Source organism: Tursiops truncatus, chromosome 11, assembly GCF_011762595.2.
Source record: "Tursiops truncatus isolate mTurTru1 chromosome 11, mTurTru1.mat.Y, whole genome shotgun sequence".
In the NCBI taxonomy this organism is placed as follows: Eukaryota; Metazoa; Chordata; class Mammalia; order Artiodactyla; family Delphinidae; genus Tursiops; species Tursiops truncatus.
Genome location: NC_047044.1, coordinates 32,097,425 through 32,114,378, shown reverse-complemented (window position 1 = coordinate 32,114,378; position 16,954 = coordinate 32,097,425). Strand labels below are relative to the sequence as shown.

Sequence of the window (16,954 nt, the reverse complement as noted above, 5' to 3'; positions counted from 1 at the left end):
CAAAAAAACGCTTCCTCAGGAAGAATCATATCTGGAAATAAACTGAACAAGAAATTCTATGCCAAAATATTATGGGAGTACCTGTCTATCTGCTAGGCACCTCCTACCTGGTAGACATATTTCTAACAGGTCCTTCAACCACAGTCTCAAATTTTTCTCATTATCTTTTTCTTGGAGGTCTTGACTGAAAATACTAACCAGATGCAAGTCTGTTTGTGCTCCATCAGAGTAAATCCAATATTCAAAGTACCAAATTCCTTACCTGATATAAACTCCTCCTTGTTTCCAAGTGTAAAACTATTGAAATATACTCTCTAGCATGCATGTAAACATTCCTCCAAAATCTGTATAAAAGCAGCTGACAATTTAAAATTTCCATGTCCCTTCTTTACTTTAGACACCAAATTCACAGTGTCATTTCAGTTCACATGTAAATTGTGAATAAAGTACAGTAAGTCCCCTACATATGAACAAGTTCCATTCTGAGAGCAAGTTTGTAAGTCCAATTTGTTCGTAAATCCACCAAACTTAGGCTAGGTACCCAACTAACACAATAGGCTATATAGTACTGTACTGTAATAGGTTTATAATACTTTTCACGCAAATAATACATAAAAAATAAACACAAAAAATAAAACATTTTTAATCTTATATAGTACAGTACCTTGAAAATTACAATACAGTACCATACCTTGAAAAGTACAATACAGTACCAGCTACATCACCACTGCTTTTACGCTTGCTTCTGGACATCCTGGGCTGGAAATAAAGATACTGTACTACTGTACTCTATACAGTATTGTACAATAAAGTACACAAAAGCACAACCACTTTTAGAAGATGCATGCATGTGACAGTGTACGCCAAACACGTGAACTAACTTACATGATTAGACATGGGAACGCGTGTTTGCATCTTTGAAAGTTCGCAACTTGAAGTTTCACGTGTAGGAGACTTACTGTACAAAGATTCACTCTCTACACATTTATAAAACCATATCACCTCTTCCCTTTTCCTAAATGCATAGTGTTTCCATTCACAGCAGTGTCATTGCTCATGCAAAAATCTGCACCTGTGACCATTTACAAAAATCGTAAGTTAGTATGTACTAGAAATCAGAATATTCATGAGTTGTGCATGATATTTTTTCGAAACTAATGCAAACTAAGAGACTGTAGAAAAAGCCCATTATTTGAATATAATATTCTGTAAAAAAAAAAAAAACAAAAAACATACACACACACAGTTTGGCCTTTTCTTATCAATTGTAGGTACCATTTTCAGGATGTGATGTTTTTGTCAAAGTTAAGATAGGAAAATAAAAGCCATGCCTACCAAGTCTATTTTCATACTATCTTCTCTCATCAGTATTCTGAAGGGTTTTTTTTTTCTCCCTGAAGAATCGCTGTCACTTTTCACATTTTAACACCCAGCCATCAACTCTTCCACAAATGCAATCACACCAGGAATTTCTTTATCTGCATGTGTCAAAAGGAAAATGTAAAAGATGTGTACTTCATGACATAATAACTTTCTACAAATTCATAATGGAATTCTGCAACCTCTGGAGATATTTCTTTTCTCAGACTGAGCCAATAGTTGAGTTGTTCATATATGCAAGTTTGCAACTTTGTGTTTCATTCTGAGCTTTCCTTTATTTTTCAGATCATCTCTATTTCTATGATGTCTATCCAGAAGCTACCTTAGGAGATGTCTTTATTCTCTATTTGTGCTACAGAAAAATGCAATTTGTTCAGAACTTTAATTTCTTAGGCTGAACATTAGAATATAAAGGTGACTTCAAAGTGGTTTAACATATCACCTATCTAGCCTAAAATAAAATTCCAGTTTGAATAAACAAGTGCTTTATTTTTAGATGAAGAATATGGCCTCTAAAAATCTGCTGCTGGACCTAGAATCCGATCATCAGGACTACTGTGTACAACTGTGTAGAGTGTGCACTTCATAAACACTAAGGGCTGGGTACACCTGGTATACAAACTGGATGCCCTTCTTCTAAGCCAGGATATCACAGGATTGTTGTGAGTGTTGAGATTATGCATGCCAAGTCCAAAGCTTGGCACATAGAAAATGGTTTTATACATTTCCTACTAGTACTGTATTGAATTACCACAAAATTGGTGTCTTAAAACAACATAGATTGGGCTTCCCTGGTGGTGCAGTGGTTGAGAGTCCACCTGCCAATGCAGGGGACACGGGTTCGTGCCCCGGTCTGGGAAGATCCCACATGCCGCGGAGCGGCTGGGCCCGTGAGCCATGGCCGCTGAGGCTGCGTGTCCGGAGCCTGTGCTCCGCAACGGGAGAGGCCACGACAGTGAGAGGCCCGCATACCGCAAAAAAAAACCCCAAAACAACATAGATTTATTCTCATACAGTTCTAAAGGTCAGAAATCCAAAATCAGTTTGACTGGGCTAGACTCAAGGTGTCAGCAGGGCTGGTTCCTTCTAGAAGCTCTGAGAGGAAAATCCTTTTCCTTGCCTTCTCTGGCTCCTAGAGCTACATGCCTTCCTTTCATTGACTCCTGGTGCCTTGCTCCATCTGCAAAGCCAGTAATGTAGGATCTTTCCCCCATATCCTCTGCTTTAATTCCTCTCTGAAGTACCTAGATAACTGTATTTGATGCACATTTCCTGAGTTGTTTTATAGATGCGAAAACTCCCTACCAAATGGAAGATGTTAACTACTTGATGACCATGAGCACATAGCCCCAAGCCTCCTGGAGCCTAAGGATAGATAATGTTAACCCCTATGACACCATCCTGTGACCTCACCATCAGCCAGTCAGAGAACTGTGTACAAGCTGATCACTTACCCTGTGGCCTACACCCCCCAACCCCCCACCCACCCCCCACCCCCACCCTTACCTGGCTTTTAAAAATGCTTTGCCAAAATCCTTCGGGGAGCTCAGGGCTTTTTAGGGCATGAGGCACCCATCTCCTTGCATGGCCCTGCAATGAAACTCTCTGCTCCAAACGTCAATGTTTCAGTTTGTTTGGCCTCGCTGCGCATTCGGCACACAAACTTGCACTAACAATATCACTTTCTGTTGCTCTGGTCTTCTGCCTCTCTCTTTATATAAGGCCCCCTGTGATCACATTAGACCCAGCTGGATAATCCAGGATAATATCCCCGATTCAAGATTCTTAATCATATCTGCAAATCCTTTTGCCACGTGAGGTAACATATGCATAGCACATTCCAGGAGTAGGACAAGGACATAATAAATTACAGCATTTATTATTTTTTTCAGTAGCAGAATACAAATGGAATGGTGGGGTGGTGGTGGTGGCATTAGTAATAGTAATAGTAGCACAGTAGCAGCAGTAGTAGTAAACAAGTTATGGTTAACAACCATGTATAAGATAACATATTTTAAAAGATACTGCCTCTCTATATCTTTCTGACCAGCCTACAATTGGACCAAAAGTATCTAAGTTTAATTTCAACCCTTTAATTTTAGCACTTCTTAGACAGCTAGCATGTTAATCCATCAAGTTCCTACATGACTTAATAAAGAGGTAATAAGAGGAGTGATACATGCTTTCTCTTTAAATCACTGGAGTCCAGTAAATCCTTGAAGTGATACACAAAATGAGTGAATTTTAATGGGAAAGAGGAAGAGATTAGAAGAAAAAAAAAAGGAAAGGTAAAGATTATAATGTGTTACCATAAGAGGTAGGATAAAAGGATACATAGAAGGAAAAAGAGCAGACAGATAAGGAGGATATTCACTGAGTTCTTAAAAATCTCCAGATACTGTTTTTAGCACTCAACTTACATTTATTCTGTTAATAATCACAGCATTATTAGGTAGTTACTATTATTATCCCATTTTACAGATGAAGAAACTGAAACATTGAGCTAAACAGTGGTGGGCCTTGTGTTCCAGGTACAGCTCTTGGCTCCAGAGCCCACATTCTTAACGATTAAATCAAATAGAGATCTGTGGCTTGTCAAGGGGCAGCATGCTCCTCTAGACTCCAGGCTGTAGGCAACATCCAAAGAGAAGTTATTACTGCCTGAGGTAGAAGGTGAGGAAAGATACAGACCATCAATTTGCCAGTGTTGTCACCTCATTTAAGTTTGAGAATTTCATAAAATCCCATTCATGTGAGATGGGAAGGGATAGAGCAGAGGAAGGTGTATAAAAATTGAAATATACTAGTGAATATTGGATTGTGTATTTAGTTAAAATAATGTCTATTTCTTTTTTTTTTTAAATGAAGCCTTCTGGAAGTCTAGCCTTTATTCTTTTTTTTTTTTTCTTTTTTTGCGGTATGCGGGCCTCTCACTGTTGTGGCCTCTCCCGTTGCGGAGCACAGGCTCCGGACGCGCAGGCTCAGCGGCCATGGCTCATGGGCCCAGCCGCTCCGTGGCATGTGGGATCTTCCCGGACCGGGGCACGAACCCGTGTCCCCTGCATCGGCAGGCGGACTCTCAACCACTGCGCCACCAGGGAAGCCCTAAGGTTTACTTTTGATTACTTTGACAATTTGTTTAAAATGTGGTGTTTTCTTATTTTACTGTGATTGATTCTCATTGCAGAATATAAGAAAAAATGTAGAAAAGTGCAAAGAAGGAAAAAATTATAATATTCCACAAATTAATAATAAACTTTATGGTAGATTATTTTGATTTCTTTTTTTATACATAAATAATTGAGATTATATTGTATAAGAAAAGATAATAGAGAATGCTTATGTGAAAGACACCATTCTGAACATTTTACATGTAACTCATTTTATTCTCCTGACATATCAGTCAGCTTCATTGCACAGAATAAGAAGCAGAGATTTTAAGTAACTTCCTTAGGGTCATACAGCTAGTAATGTGGACTAAGATTTGAAGGCTATTTAGTTCAAGAATCTGCTCTCTCAAACCACTAAGTCATGTTGCTTTTTAAAAGCAGGAGAAGGTGGAGGAGAGCGCAATGCCATAGAAATCACAGCAGACCTTTCAGAAAGTAGTGGATAGCAAATTAACTCATAAGGCAGACAAGTCGAGAGACAAAAAGATTGAAACAATACCCTATAAGGTTGGGAATCTCTGAAAAAATTTCATTTCAGTGTTTGATGCAGATGCTAAAGAAGGGATGAAAAGTGAGAGTTTTGTGAGTTAGCACCCATGTGGAAATGGCTTTGAATGTAGAAAACTCTTTCAAGATGTTATGCACAAAAAATGGAGGAAAATACAATGGTAGCTTTAGATATAGCAGAAATAGCACAGAGAAGAGAATTCTGAAAGCAATTTAAATACATGTGTTAAATGAATGAATAAAATAATTTAATGGGTACTTAATTTATTTAATACAACAAATCCTTAAGATCAGTGTTATTTTTATCTACATTTTTATCACATGTGGATTAAAAGAAGTTACTAGATTTACTCTATTCTCTCAGATAGTTAGAGGTCGAGCAAGGATTCAAATCCAGCTGCTAACCAAAGTCCAAGCCTCTAAGTACTAAAATTTTACTTAATAAGAAGCTTAAAACTATTTACATCAAATTATTAAGAAATAAATTCAGCAGACTCATTAATAAAATTAGAAATTTGACTGTAATCATATCCCTCACAATGACTCCTAGTTCTCACCTATGAATCTAGGAATAAAAACCAAACTTGGGGGCTTCCCTGGTGGTGCAGTGGTTGAGAGTCCGCCTGCCAAAGCAGGGGACACGGTTTCGTGCCCCGGTCCAGGAAGATCCCACATGCCGCGGAGCGGCTGGTCCCGTGAGCCATGGCCTCTGAGTCTGCGCGTCCGGAGCCTTTGCTCCGCAACCAGAGAGGCCACAACAGTGAGAGGCCCGGATACCGCAAAAACAAACAAACAAAAAACCCAAACTTGGTTCTTGGTCACTAAAATTCAATGTTTCCACAAGGAAAGACATTTAAATATTTTACAGTTTGGTTAATATGATCTTTTAAAATAAATTTATTGAAATAATGGAATCAAGAAAACAGTAGAATATTGGCTGTCACTGCTGGATATTCTTACCAGGAACCTAACATCACTGGATTTAGCTTAAGGAGTTTAATGAAGGTCATTCTTGACTGTGGAACAATTTAATAAATTATAAGATCCTGAGGTTCCTTACAAATACAGAGAGCCTTTAGATTATTTTAGTCACTAACTCTAAGCTGTCATTTACTTTTGGCATTGACTATAAAGACTATTTTTATTTATTTTTTTAGGATGTGTATATTTGGAATCACATATATTTGTAAGCAATAATGAGTTTTTATTTTTTTGCTGAGTTTTTTAATTATAAGAAAAAGATATTTAAATATGGGCTACTGCTGCTGTAATTTGTCACTTCAAATGAAGACATATATTGTTCTACCTATTATTATATCCTATTATTTTTTTATAGTTTAGTTTATGTAGTAAACTTTATACTGTATTTTCATTCAATATTCTTCATCAAAAGCTATTCTAATATTCAGTAAAGCTTGAAGGCAATGTTTATTTGTATTAACTCTTTGTCTATTTATGTAGAGAAATGCAGTGTAATTAATAAATTATAAATGAAACTACTAATTTCATTATGGGGAAAATGCTTCTGCCTTCAAAACCCAACTTAAGCTTTCTGAGGGATTTGAAATTTTATTTGTTCACTATATCAGCCATTTGGATTTGGAAAGGATTTTCAGTTTCCAATAGGGTCAAATGCAAACATTTGTACTCATTTTATTTATCCAATTAATCACTGATAATGGTAAGGACTTCTGGCGTAAAAAGATACTGGGGACATTAAACATTAAAGTGTTAGTGTATATTTTCATTTCTGTATTAACTTCAACTTCTAGCAATTATTCCTTAGGCAGATTCCCCCAAGTCTTTCGTATAGGTCTTATTTTTTTAGTTTGTTGTTTGTTTTAGAAAATAAGAATAGTTCATTTCTACTCAGTTACTTGAGCAAAAATAACCAGGAAGCTCTTCAGAGCTAGACACTGACTTGTTGCCAGGACACCTGATAACTGGTCCTGATGCTATCATGTCAGCCATTTGCTCCCGAGTCTCTGTTTCCTCATCTAGAAAATGAGGAAGGTATCTGCATGGCCTACCACTAGAAAATCATGTCTGCGAAGACCACAATGCAAAGTATAAAGCCCCTGGAAGTATAAGTGAGTGATAGCATTTCCACTGACCTTGAGTCCTAAATCACAGGACCTTCCTAAAATAAAAAATTTCTCCACATATTTCTAAGAAATACCATATTCAGGTGCGCCATGCATAAGAAACCATAAGACGGGTTTGCCAAGCTAAAAGGGGCTGGGGGGGCGGTTTGAAGACATATATTATTTGATAAGTTTTTCCAGAAGGACAATGAATGATAATGTATATGTGCAAGATCATGTTCTCAGCCTATACAGTGCTATCACCTAATAAATGTACCCTTTTCTTAAACAGAGTACACACAAAGGTACATGTCTAAGACAATATTTTTACAAAGTACACACAGACTAGTAATTCATACAACTTACATTTTCACTTTTTGTCCACTTGACAAGCCTCTAAAAGAATAAGATTTGATTTCAGTATTTTCAACTTGTGTGCAAATGCAAGCATGTATGTGTGTATTCACACACACACACACACACACACACACACACACACACACACACTCACACAATGTACTGAGCAACAGTCAATTAGCAAACCTTCCAAGTTCCTAAGGTGTGCACAGGAACAAACGAGCTGCAATGGCAGCAGCAGAAATGAGAGACCGATCTCAAACATCCAGCCTCCCTCACACAGTAGCTAACACAACTAAAACACAACTACCTTGATTAAAGTAAATAAAGATCACAACTCTAAGTCTTGAAAAAGAAAATGTTTTGGCTTTTTACTGACTCACTGATTTAAATAAAATCTTAAAAAAAAAAATTTCTCCTAGAGCCATTATTTGACTCTTCAAAAACAAGAAAGGAGATATACTTCCCTTTGCAGGTTAGAGACTGCAAAGCTCACAGAAAGATGAGGTTAGAATGAGGTCAGTGTCAGAGATCAATAAATACTACTCCATGCCTTTCACTTTGAAGGCCTCCAAAGTACACAGGGCTCATTCAGGTGCCTCAAACCCCTCGCCCAGATCAGTCCTGAAATACCCCTAATGCCATTTCTGAACAGCATATCGCATAACCTTTTTTTCTTTCTGCTCAGATATTCATTCTCTGTGGTAATGCTCACTACAGGATAGCTACACTTTTATACACATATTCTTTTTCCAATTAGAGTCAAGTCACAGCTATGATAACTAAAATCTTAAAAACAGTGGAATAAAAAGAAACATTAACTCTTTAAAATGAGTTTGAAGAAGAAAATACTCAAAAAGAGTCTTCTGTGGCTGTTTTTAAAGAAAGGACAAAAGAAAAGCTGTAAAATGCAAAATATCAGAAATTTGTTCAATAGGCCAAAAGTATTTATTCAGGGATACATTACTGTAAAAAAAAGTTGAAGGTGACATTCCACCAAATCATTTAGCCAGCATCTTTCATGTGTCTGTTCCAAAATTTCCAGGACCAAATTTACGAAAGAGCACAACAGAGTTCCAGATAAGAACCTCCAGGGTGCTATGATTCACACTGCAAAGCATTTCAAACGAGTCCTGTGAAATAACTGAGCTCTTCCCTCAGCAAAGAATAGATGATCAGAAAAACCTTAATTACATCATGCTCTCCATCCTGTTTTTAGATATATTTCCTATTTCAGTTCACACTGGAGAAGGCAACACCTACAAGGAAGAAGGGTATGCAAACCTTTGGGCAACTTGACAGCTTGTCAGAAATCTAGCTTGTGTTGCAAGACAGAACGAGAACAACAAGGTTTGTCTGACATTCTCCATCTCAGCAACTAAAGGACGATGTAACTTTTTCTACTGGGGTTGTTATTTCCCAGGGGACAGAAAACCTTTTCTAATGTACTACATGTAAAATGCTTCCTAGAGATCATGCACAGAACATCACTACAAAATGAAAAATCTGTTTTTAAAGGAAATTTTTCATTGATTTCAGTTTTGCTCTACTGAGTAAACTAGACCTTCCCTAGCTCTGGGAACTTTCTTTTGTTCAGCCTGCCTTTAACTGATAGAAATCCAAAGTCCAAGGTTTTATAAATCATTTTCTTATTCCTTCCCTCCCCTCTCTTCACAACCCTGATACCTTAAATACCTTCACAGCAAACATAATTAATCAATTGCAAGGCAAAGAGAAAGGATCATTTATAGGTAAAGTGTCAGGTATTTACTGGACAACCATTGAAAAATACCTTCCTATAGTAAAATCAGTTGTTTATAATGGGGTAAATAGGAAGGTAGAGAGAGACCATAACCTACCCATATTTGGAGTAATCAATTTGAAACAGGACTCACATTCTACACACTGCTGCTATTTATACAAGCCATGAAAAGTAGTCTAAAACTGCAGAGCTGGAAAGAAATTATGTTTGGCTAAGGAACAAATAAAATGAAAGTATATAAAAATTATGACTAGCAATGTAAAATGAGCTTGATATTGTATCATGTTTTATTTTTATACATACTACTAGCAGATGTGCTATCACTAATACATTGGTCTAATACACTGGTCACAATGTGAACAGCTGATTTAAAGTCTTGTCGTTTATTCTATCTATAAGATTGATTTTATTCTTTTATTTACACTGGACACTAACTTGATAGGTATAAAATCAAGATTCAATATCTAATCGATAAAAATCTTCCATGAAAATAGAAACAGTTACCATTTCATTTCTTTTCTGCCCAACTGTAATCCTCCCTTCTCCTAAATAAGTGGGTTACCATAAATTTTTTGTTTTTTTTTCCCTAAAGATAGGAAAACTTGTCCTAATGTTTCTAATTCCTACGAATATGGATGAGAAATCCAGGCTTAACCTGTGGGTATAAACTCAAAGAATATATTTTGACAACTTTCCTGTTTTAGTGAATATTTATACATGGGAATCTCTTTCCAGAGGAGATCTTAAGCTGCACAGATGCCCACCCACATGGTATTCTCTGATCATCTCTGAAAATGACAAATGCATTTTACTAAATGAAAGTCAATTGCCTCACCCATAAAGGTGAAAAGGAGACAATTAATAGGAGAGGCTTAGTGACTATGACTTAGTTAATGATTGGGAAGCTCTCTCAAACACATAAAAGAGAAGGAAAAGACTTCTTCAGAATGTCTGTGGTGTGTTTTGCTAGTCATCTTAATTGATTTCTCACATCAAAAAGCAAATGTGCAAAGAAGACAAAAGCAGAGGGCTACACCTCCAACATTATGCACCATTAGCTGAGCACTTCTCCATTTTAATGTTCCTATAATTGATTGGGCGGCCCCAGACAAGTACAAAGAGCAAATGATTGCAAGTACAGGGTAGCTCTGACTCCTTGAAAAACTCCATGCACCTTATGAATACTTTCTTTAGAAAAAAGCTTCCCCTGGGCACTTCATTTCAGCTGTTAGTGCAAGTAAACCCCTCGCTGATGTCAATGGGCACTTTGCTTCTCTGGGTATCAGAGCTAAATGAATGGTTAAGAAGTCAGAGTATATAAATATCCTCAAAGACTTTGGAAACTGCAGAAAAGGGCAGAGCAACATCATAATTGACAGCTAGATCTCTCTCTCAATGTTGAAGCTATTTTTACAAGACATAACACTACATAAAAATCTCCATCTCTCACAATTATTTCCCTAAAGTTTACATGGATTTATGTATGTTTACATGTGTTGGTATAACCCGTTTTACAGAGAAAAACAGAAAACACAACAAAAACCCTTGCTGTTTGAGATTAGTCCTGAGATATATGATGTAAGAAACGCTAGTATAATCCATTTAGTAGTTAAAGCTCTTATGGCTGTTTCTCAAATAAAATTTGTATTCGGGTTGCCAACATAAAAATGTCCTATTTTTGCTCACGGGATTGACGATGGAAGAAAGTAGAGCTTGCCACTTTCAAAGAAAGTTCAATATACCAGTTTAAATCAGAACTTAATACCAACTTTAGTATTCCAGGTCTGCTGTTTAAAGGAATATGGGGCATGCACTTTTGTATTCCATCATTGTATTTCTCACATGGATTTTTCCCCATCTTTGTTTTTGACAACTTGCCTTTTCTTTTCGTGTTTGCCTAGTCAGACTAACAGTTTTTGTAAACTGATGATTTCAGCTCCCTTATTATTCCACATTACACTGCTGCACACTGCCAGTCAAACATTATCATTTTTTTCACTCCAGCTGTGCTGAACCACAAATAGATATGAAGCAATTGACCTTGTTAATCACTGACTTGTATGATGCTTTACTACCCACTGTTTTGTGCCACTAACTTCACTTCACGCATCTTCTAAAGTCATGACCTTTGTAGGAGGTATTACTGTCCAAGCAAGTTTTAGAACAGTATAACATTAAATACAATATGGCCAGTGTTATGAAAATATCAAAGATAAACAGATTTTTCTTGTCTAAGAGCAAAGGAACTAAGACTGCTTGCTTTCTAAAAGAAAAACATAGAAATAACTTTGGGCCATTTCGAAAAGACTATTGTGCATAGTTATTTCTAACATTTTTAAAGTACTGATTTAACTTGCTTGTTTGTTTGCTTATGTGTTTATTGCAAACACAGCTAATGCTTTCTGTTTTAGTGACTCTTCCAGTGAATAGTCAGATGGTGATGGTACAATGGATTTCAAACATTCGAAATAATTAGGAACGGAAGTCATAAATAAATAAAATCTATCATTGAATTCTGTCATAATCTATAATTTTGGAAGCAGGCATTTTACCTTCAAACTAACATACCCTTTACATAATTATGAAAAATATGTGAAACCATAGTATTTGTAAGAGTAGTAAACGGCTTATTAGTGGAGTTACAAATATCAATCAAATATTAATGACGTAGTCAATATTTGCAAGATGTCACTGAGAAAATCATAGTCAAGCTATACAAATGTAGATATAATATGTGTTAATAATATATTTCCTCTTTTAGTTAGTGACCACTTTTAGGGCAGAGTTTTATTATCCACTGCATTTCATGAGTATGTGATAATGATGGTCCATAGAGAGACTACTTCATTGCATAGCAGTATAAATAAGAAATCTGGTATCATTAAATATTATTAAAATACTAATTGTATCAATCAGTCAATGTTAAGCCAGGAAAAGAGAGAGTTAAAACTATAGTGGGGAAAATAGAAATTACTGCTGGAAAAATTGAGGTGTGGAAGACAGGAGTTGGAGAAATAAAGAAAGTCACTCACCATCACAGCCTCTACACTGACTTGATTGGGCAACTCGGAGCTTGCAGGAAAATTCCTCCAGCCATACTCTTCTGGCTGCTGAAGTGGACCCACAAAAGGAGAGCTCATGGAGAGGTCTTTGGAAGCTGTCATTTCTATTGAAAGTGTACTCTAGTGCTTGAGGCCACTGTTGTTTAACTAGACTAGTAGTGGGGAGGATGATCTGGAAGCTGGAGACTGCCAGGCATCTATACATCAACCTTCTGAGAGCAATGGCTTCTGCTATACTTCCATCTTCCAATCTCATGCAAATTCCTCCCTCAGTCAGTGCCAACCTGAAACCAATAAGGAAAAGGAATTGTGGTAAATATTTTTCTAGCTTTAGACTGGGACAGTAACTACAAGTTGACAAAACACAATCCAGCACAGTCCAACCTCCTGTCAACTTGATATCCACACATACATATTTTAATCATATCTAATTCTAAGTAAAACAGTAGCAAAATTATGATTCCACTAAAAGAGTACAACTATATTCATAAAACCAAAAATACAGTGGCTATCTTTTTAAAGGAAGATGCAAAACATCCTGTATGTCTTTTTTCCACCTGTATGTCTGTTTTTCCACTCCAAGTAGGACTCATCCTTCTTACCGGGATTTTCCCCATTCTTTCCTTTTTAAAATTTTTTTTTTATTTTATTGGAGTGTAGTTGATTTACAGTGTTGTGTTACTTTCAGGTGTACAGCATAGTGATTCAGTTATACATATATTCATTCTTTTTTCAGATTCTTTTCCATATATGTTATTACAGAATATTGAGTAGAGTTCTCTGTGCTATACAGTAGGTCCTTATTGGTTATCTCTCCATTCTTTCCTTTTGATAATCAACTTGAGTAATAGTTCTTCACTAAGTTGGCTCATACCTCTCCTTCAGTATCCTGTACTTACATATTGAGATTTAAGGTTAATCATTATCAATTAATATTTTATTAGGTGAGAGGGTGATACAAGAAAGAAAAAGATTTTCAAGTGACTCTCAACTTCTTTACAAGTTCAAGTTTGGGTATTGGTTAAAGATCCTTAACTCTATTTTGTGCTAATTCAAGTTAACTTTTTTTTACCAGACTTAGAATTTGTCTATTTATACAAATCAAATAAAAGGCTATATGGTAGGGTACCCATCTATTTCAGTAGTAGAGACACCTGAATCAATTAGTCAAAGGTTCCTGAAGGTCAAACCATTCTGACTAACTGTATCAACCCTGCTATCCATGCAGTAATCATGCCTACCATTTCACTGCAGGTTAATTGTTGCCACTTGGTCCCTGCCACTCTGGGATCCCATTATCCCACTGAATTCAGAGTGCCCATTTTAGTGGCAACTTCTCCCACTGTCATTGCTGATCTTCAGGAAACAGTCACCTCAGAGCTCTTCAAGGATGCTTATGCTCCTCTTAATAATATATTTGTCAAAGATTCTGTGTCCACCTGGAGGACATAGGAGAGGATTGAAGAGCAGAGCAGGCCATACGTAGTAAATACATCCTAGCATCCAATCTCTCTAAACCTTAGTGTGTCTTTCTCTACCATATATCCAGGAAATTCTGACACGTCAACTTAATTTACCTTTGTGTCCAGAGTCCAGTGAACCAATCCAAGAAACTGCTAGATCCACTCCAAGTTTCTCAAGTTAATTAATTACCTCCACAATTTCTAGTTAAGTGTGGTTATATTAATGAATTCAATCCACTCCAACATCACATCCTTCTATCCTCTCCTTCTACTTTTAGGATATGTTCTCATACATATGCCTCTTCAACTGTAAAAGTCTTGCAATTAGTTTGGTGCATAAGATAACTCTTACTAATGACATTGTGTACCCAACATCCTAAAGCCTAGGAAAATCTGAGTCTGCTTATAGATCTAGAAGCCACAGAGGTGCTGGAGTATATCTTGAGGCACTGCAGAATTTTCTATTCTATTAGTTTCCTAAGGCTGCTATTAAAAAAAAAAAAAAAGGACTGCAAACTTGGTAGATTAAAACAACAGAAATGTACTTCTCAACAGTTCTGGAGGCCAGAGGTCCAAAATCAGTTTCCATCACCAAAATTAAGGTGTCTTCTCCTTCTGGAGGTTCTCAAAAAGAATCCATTTCTTGCTTCTCCTAGTTTCTAGTGAATGACAGCATTCCTTGCCTTGTGGCTGCACCACTTCAATCTCTGCCTCTATCTTCACATCACCATCCCCTCTTCTTTCTATGTGGTGGGGTATCTCACTGTACCTCTCTCTTATAAGGCCATTTGTCATGTTATACCATTTAGGGTCCACCCAGATTATCCTGGATTATCTCCTCATTTAACATTCTTAACTTAATCATATCTGCAAAGACCTTTCTTCCAAATAAGTAACATTTAAAGGTACCAGGGATTAAGACCTGATATCACTGGAGGACATTTCTCAGCCTATTATACCTACCAAATATTTATTTATTTACTTATAAGTGGTCATTACAGTTTATTTAGGCAGGAGTTGGCTACCCTCTTCCTGCTAGGGTATACTAACAGAAAAGATTTTTCAGAATTTAGAGTGTTAAATTTTACTGTGATCTTATGTCTGCAATCCCATATTCCGCACGTTACTATTCCCCGATCAATATTCTAAGTTTAACATGAGACCCTGCAAGGCTGTAATTTTAATTTACAGAAGAATTTAACCACAAAAGGAACAAATGTAGGTTTGGTTTCATAAATATTAAACCTGTGATTAACAGGGGATAAGGGTATATTTCAGAACAAACAGAAATTTGCTAGTACTCTGGTCTTTAGATGGAAATGTAAAGCTGTGAGTTCATCATTTTTCCTCCTTCAAATTTTCCAGTGCTCTTATAGGAAACCAACCCCAAGCACCTTATGCTCTTTATTTCCACTATAATTTTGAATGGCAGCAGCTATGTGGTCATATAAAGCCTAGACATCTACAAACCTTTGACTCCAGATAATTAAAAGTAATGATTTCAGTAACTATTTTGTCACTAACTGTCATGGACTCCCAGTGTTTCACTTACCACTGGCAAAGGGGCTATTAATGTCTTTAAATCCATCAGATCAAAAAACAAATTCCAAAATCACAGCCTTAAGGTTCTACCCCCAAGGAACTGATACATAAAATCTCTGTTAGGGCTCATTCAGGAAACCACAGCCACAGAAGATACTGTGCAAACAGGTAGTTTGCTATAGGAATTACAATGTACACATATATAAGAGAACACGAGGAAGTCAGAATTCTGGAAAAGGGGATGTCAAAGGACCAGAGAGTCACTATCCATGATACTTGCAGCAGCAGTCTGTGTGAATAAGTCACAGCTTACAGGAAAATCCCAGAAACAGTGCACATCTGGCTATCAAAGTGGTAGCACTAAGAAGATGGAGGAGAAAAGACATGCAAAAATCCTGGAAGTTTTCTCTGTACAGAGTACAATCAAGCCCTTGGTAATTAGCTTAAGACCTCTGTTCATTATCAAGGCCAACAGTCGGGAAGACAAGCTAGAAGCTAGAGCCTGCTGACACCATCTCTGATAAATATAACTTGCTGAGAGTAGTGGTTTCCACTTCAGTTTCACTTTTCAAATCATGCACAAGTTATATTCTTGGCTAACTGCAACCTAGAAACATAAGGGAAGAGGATTCTGAGAAATGTAACTCCTAGCCATACACAAAAGCGGTAATATTAAGTTCACAAAACAGACTCCAGAACACTAACCATATTGTAAATACAGTTTCAATTATAAAAACAAAAAGAGGGGGGACCTTCAAGATGGCGGAAAAGTAAGATGTGGAGAACAGCTTCCTCCCCACAAATACATCAGAAATACATCTTCATGTGGAACAACTAGTACAGAACACCTACTGAACGCTGGCAGAAGACCTCAGACCTGCCAAAAGGCAAGAAACTCCCCACATACCTGGGTAGGACAAAAGAAAAAAGAAAAAACAAAAGAATAGGGACAGTAACTGCACCTCTGGGAGGGAGCTGTGAAGGAGGAAAAGTTTCCACGAGGAAGCTCCTTCACTGGTGGAGACGGCGGGGCGGCGGGGCGGGGAGCTTCGGATCCATGGAGGAGAACACAGCAACAGGGATGCAGAAGGCAAAAGCAGAGAGATTCCCGCACAGAGGATCTGTGCCGACCAGCACTCACCAGCCCGAGAGGCTTGTCTGCTCACCCGCCGGGGCAGGCGGGGGCTGGGAGCTGAGGTTCAGGCTTCAGGATCTGAGGTCAGATCCCAGGGAGAGGACTGGTGTTGGCTGCGTGAACATAGCCTGAAGGGGGCTAGTGCACCACAGCTAGCCCGGAGGGAGTCCAGGAAAAAGTCTGGAGCTGCCAAGGCGGCAAGAGACTCTTTCTTGCCTCTTCGTTTCGCGGTGCATGAGGAGAGGGGATTCAGAGCACTGTCTAAACAAGCTCCAGACACGGGCGGGAGTCGTGGCTATCAGCGCAGACCCCACAGACTGGCATGAGACGCTAAGGCTGCTGCTGCGGCCACCAAGAAGCCTGTGTACAAGCACAGTTCACTACCCACACCTCCCCTCCTGGGAGCCTGTGCAGCCAGCCACTGCCAGGGTCCTGTGATCCAGGGACAACTTCCCTGGGAGAAGTCATGGAGTGCCTCAGGCTAGTGCAACG

The 16,954-nt window shown here is 37.8% G+C and overlaps 1 long non-coding RNA gene across 1 annotated transcript in view; it reads right to left on the bottom strand.

Moving 5' to 3' along the window:
• The window catches only part of LOC141275765 (uncharacterized), a 659,185-nt gene that overhangs the window by 391,741 nt on the left and 250,490 nt on the right, over positions 1 to 16,954 (bottom strand). Inside the window, exon 3 of the long non-coding RNA XR_012324053.1 lies at positions 12,293 to 12,606. This is a non-coding gene — a long non-coding RNA (uncharacterized lncRNA). The remainder of the gene's footprint in view (positions 1 to 12,292; positions 12,607 to 16,954) is intronic.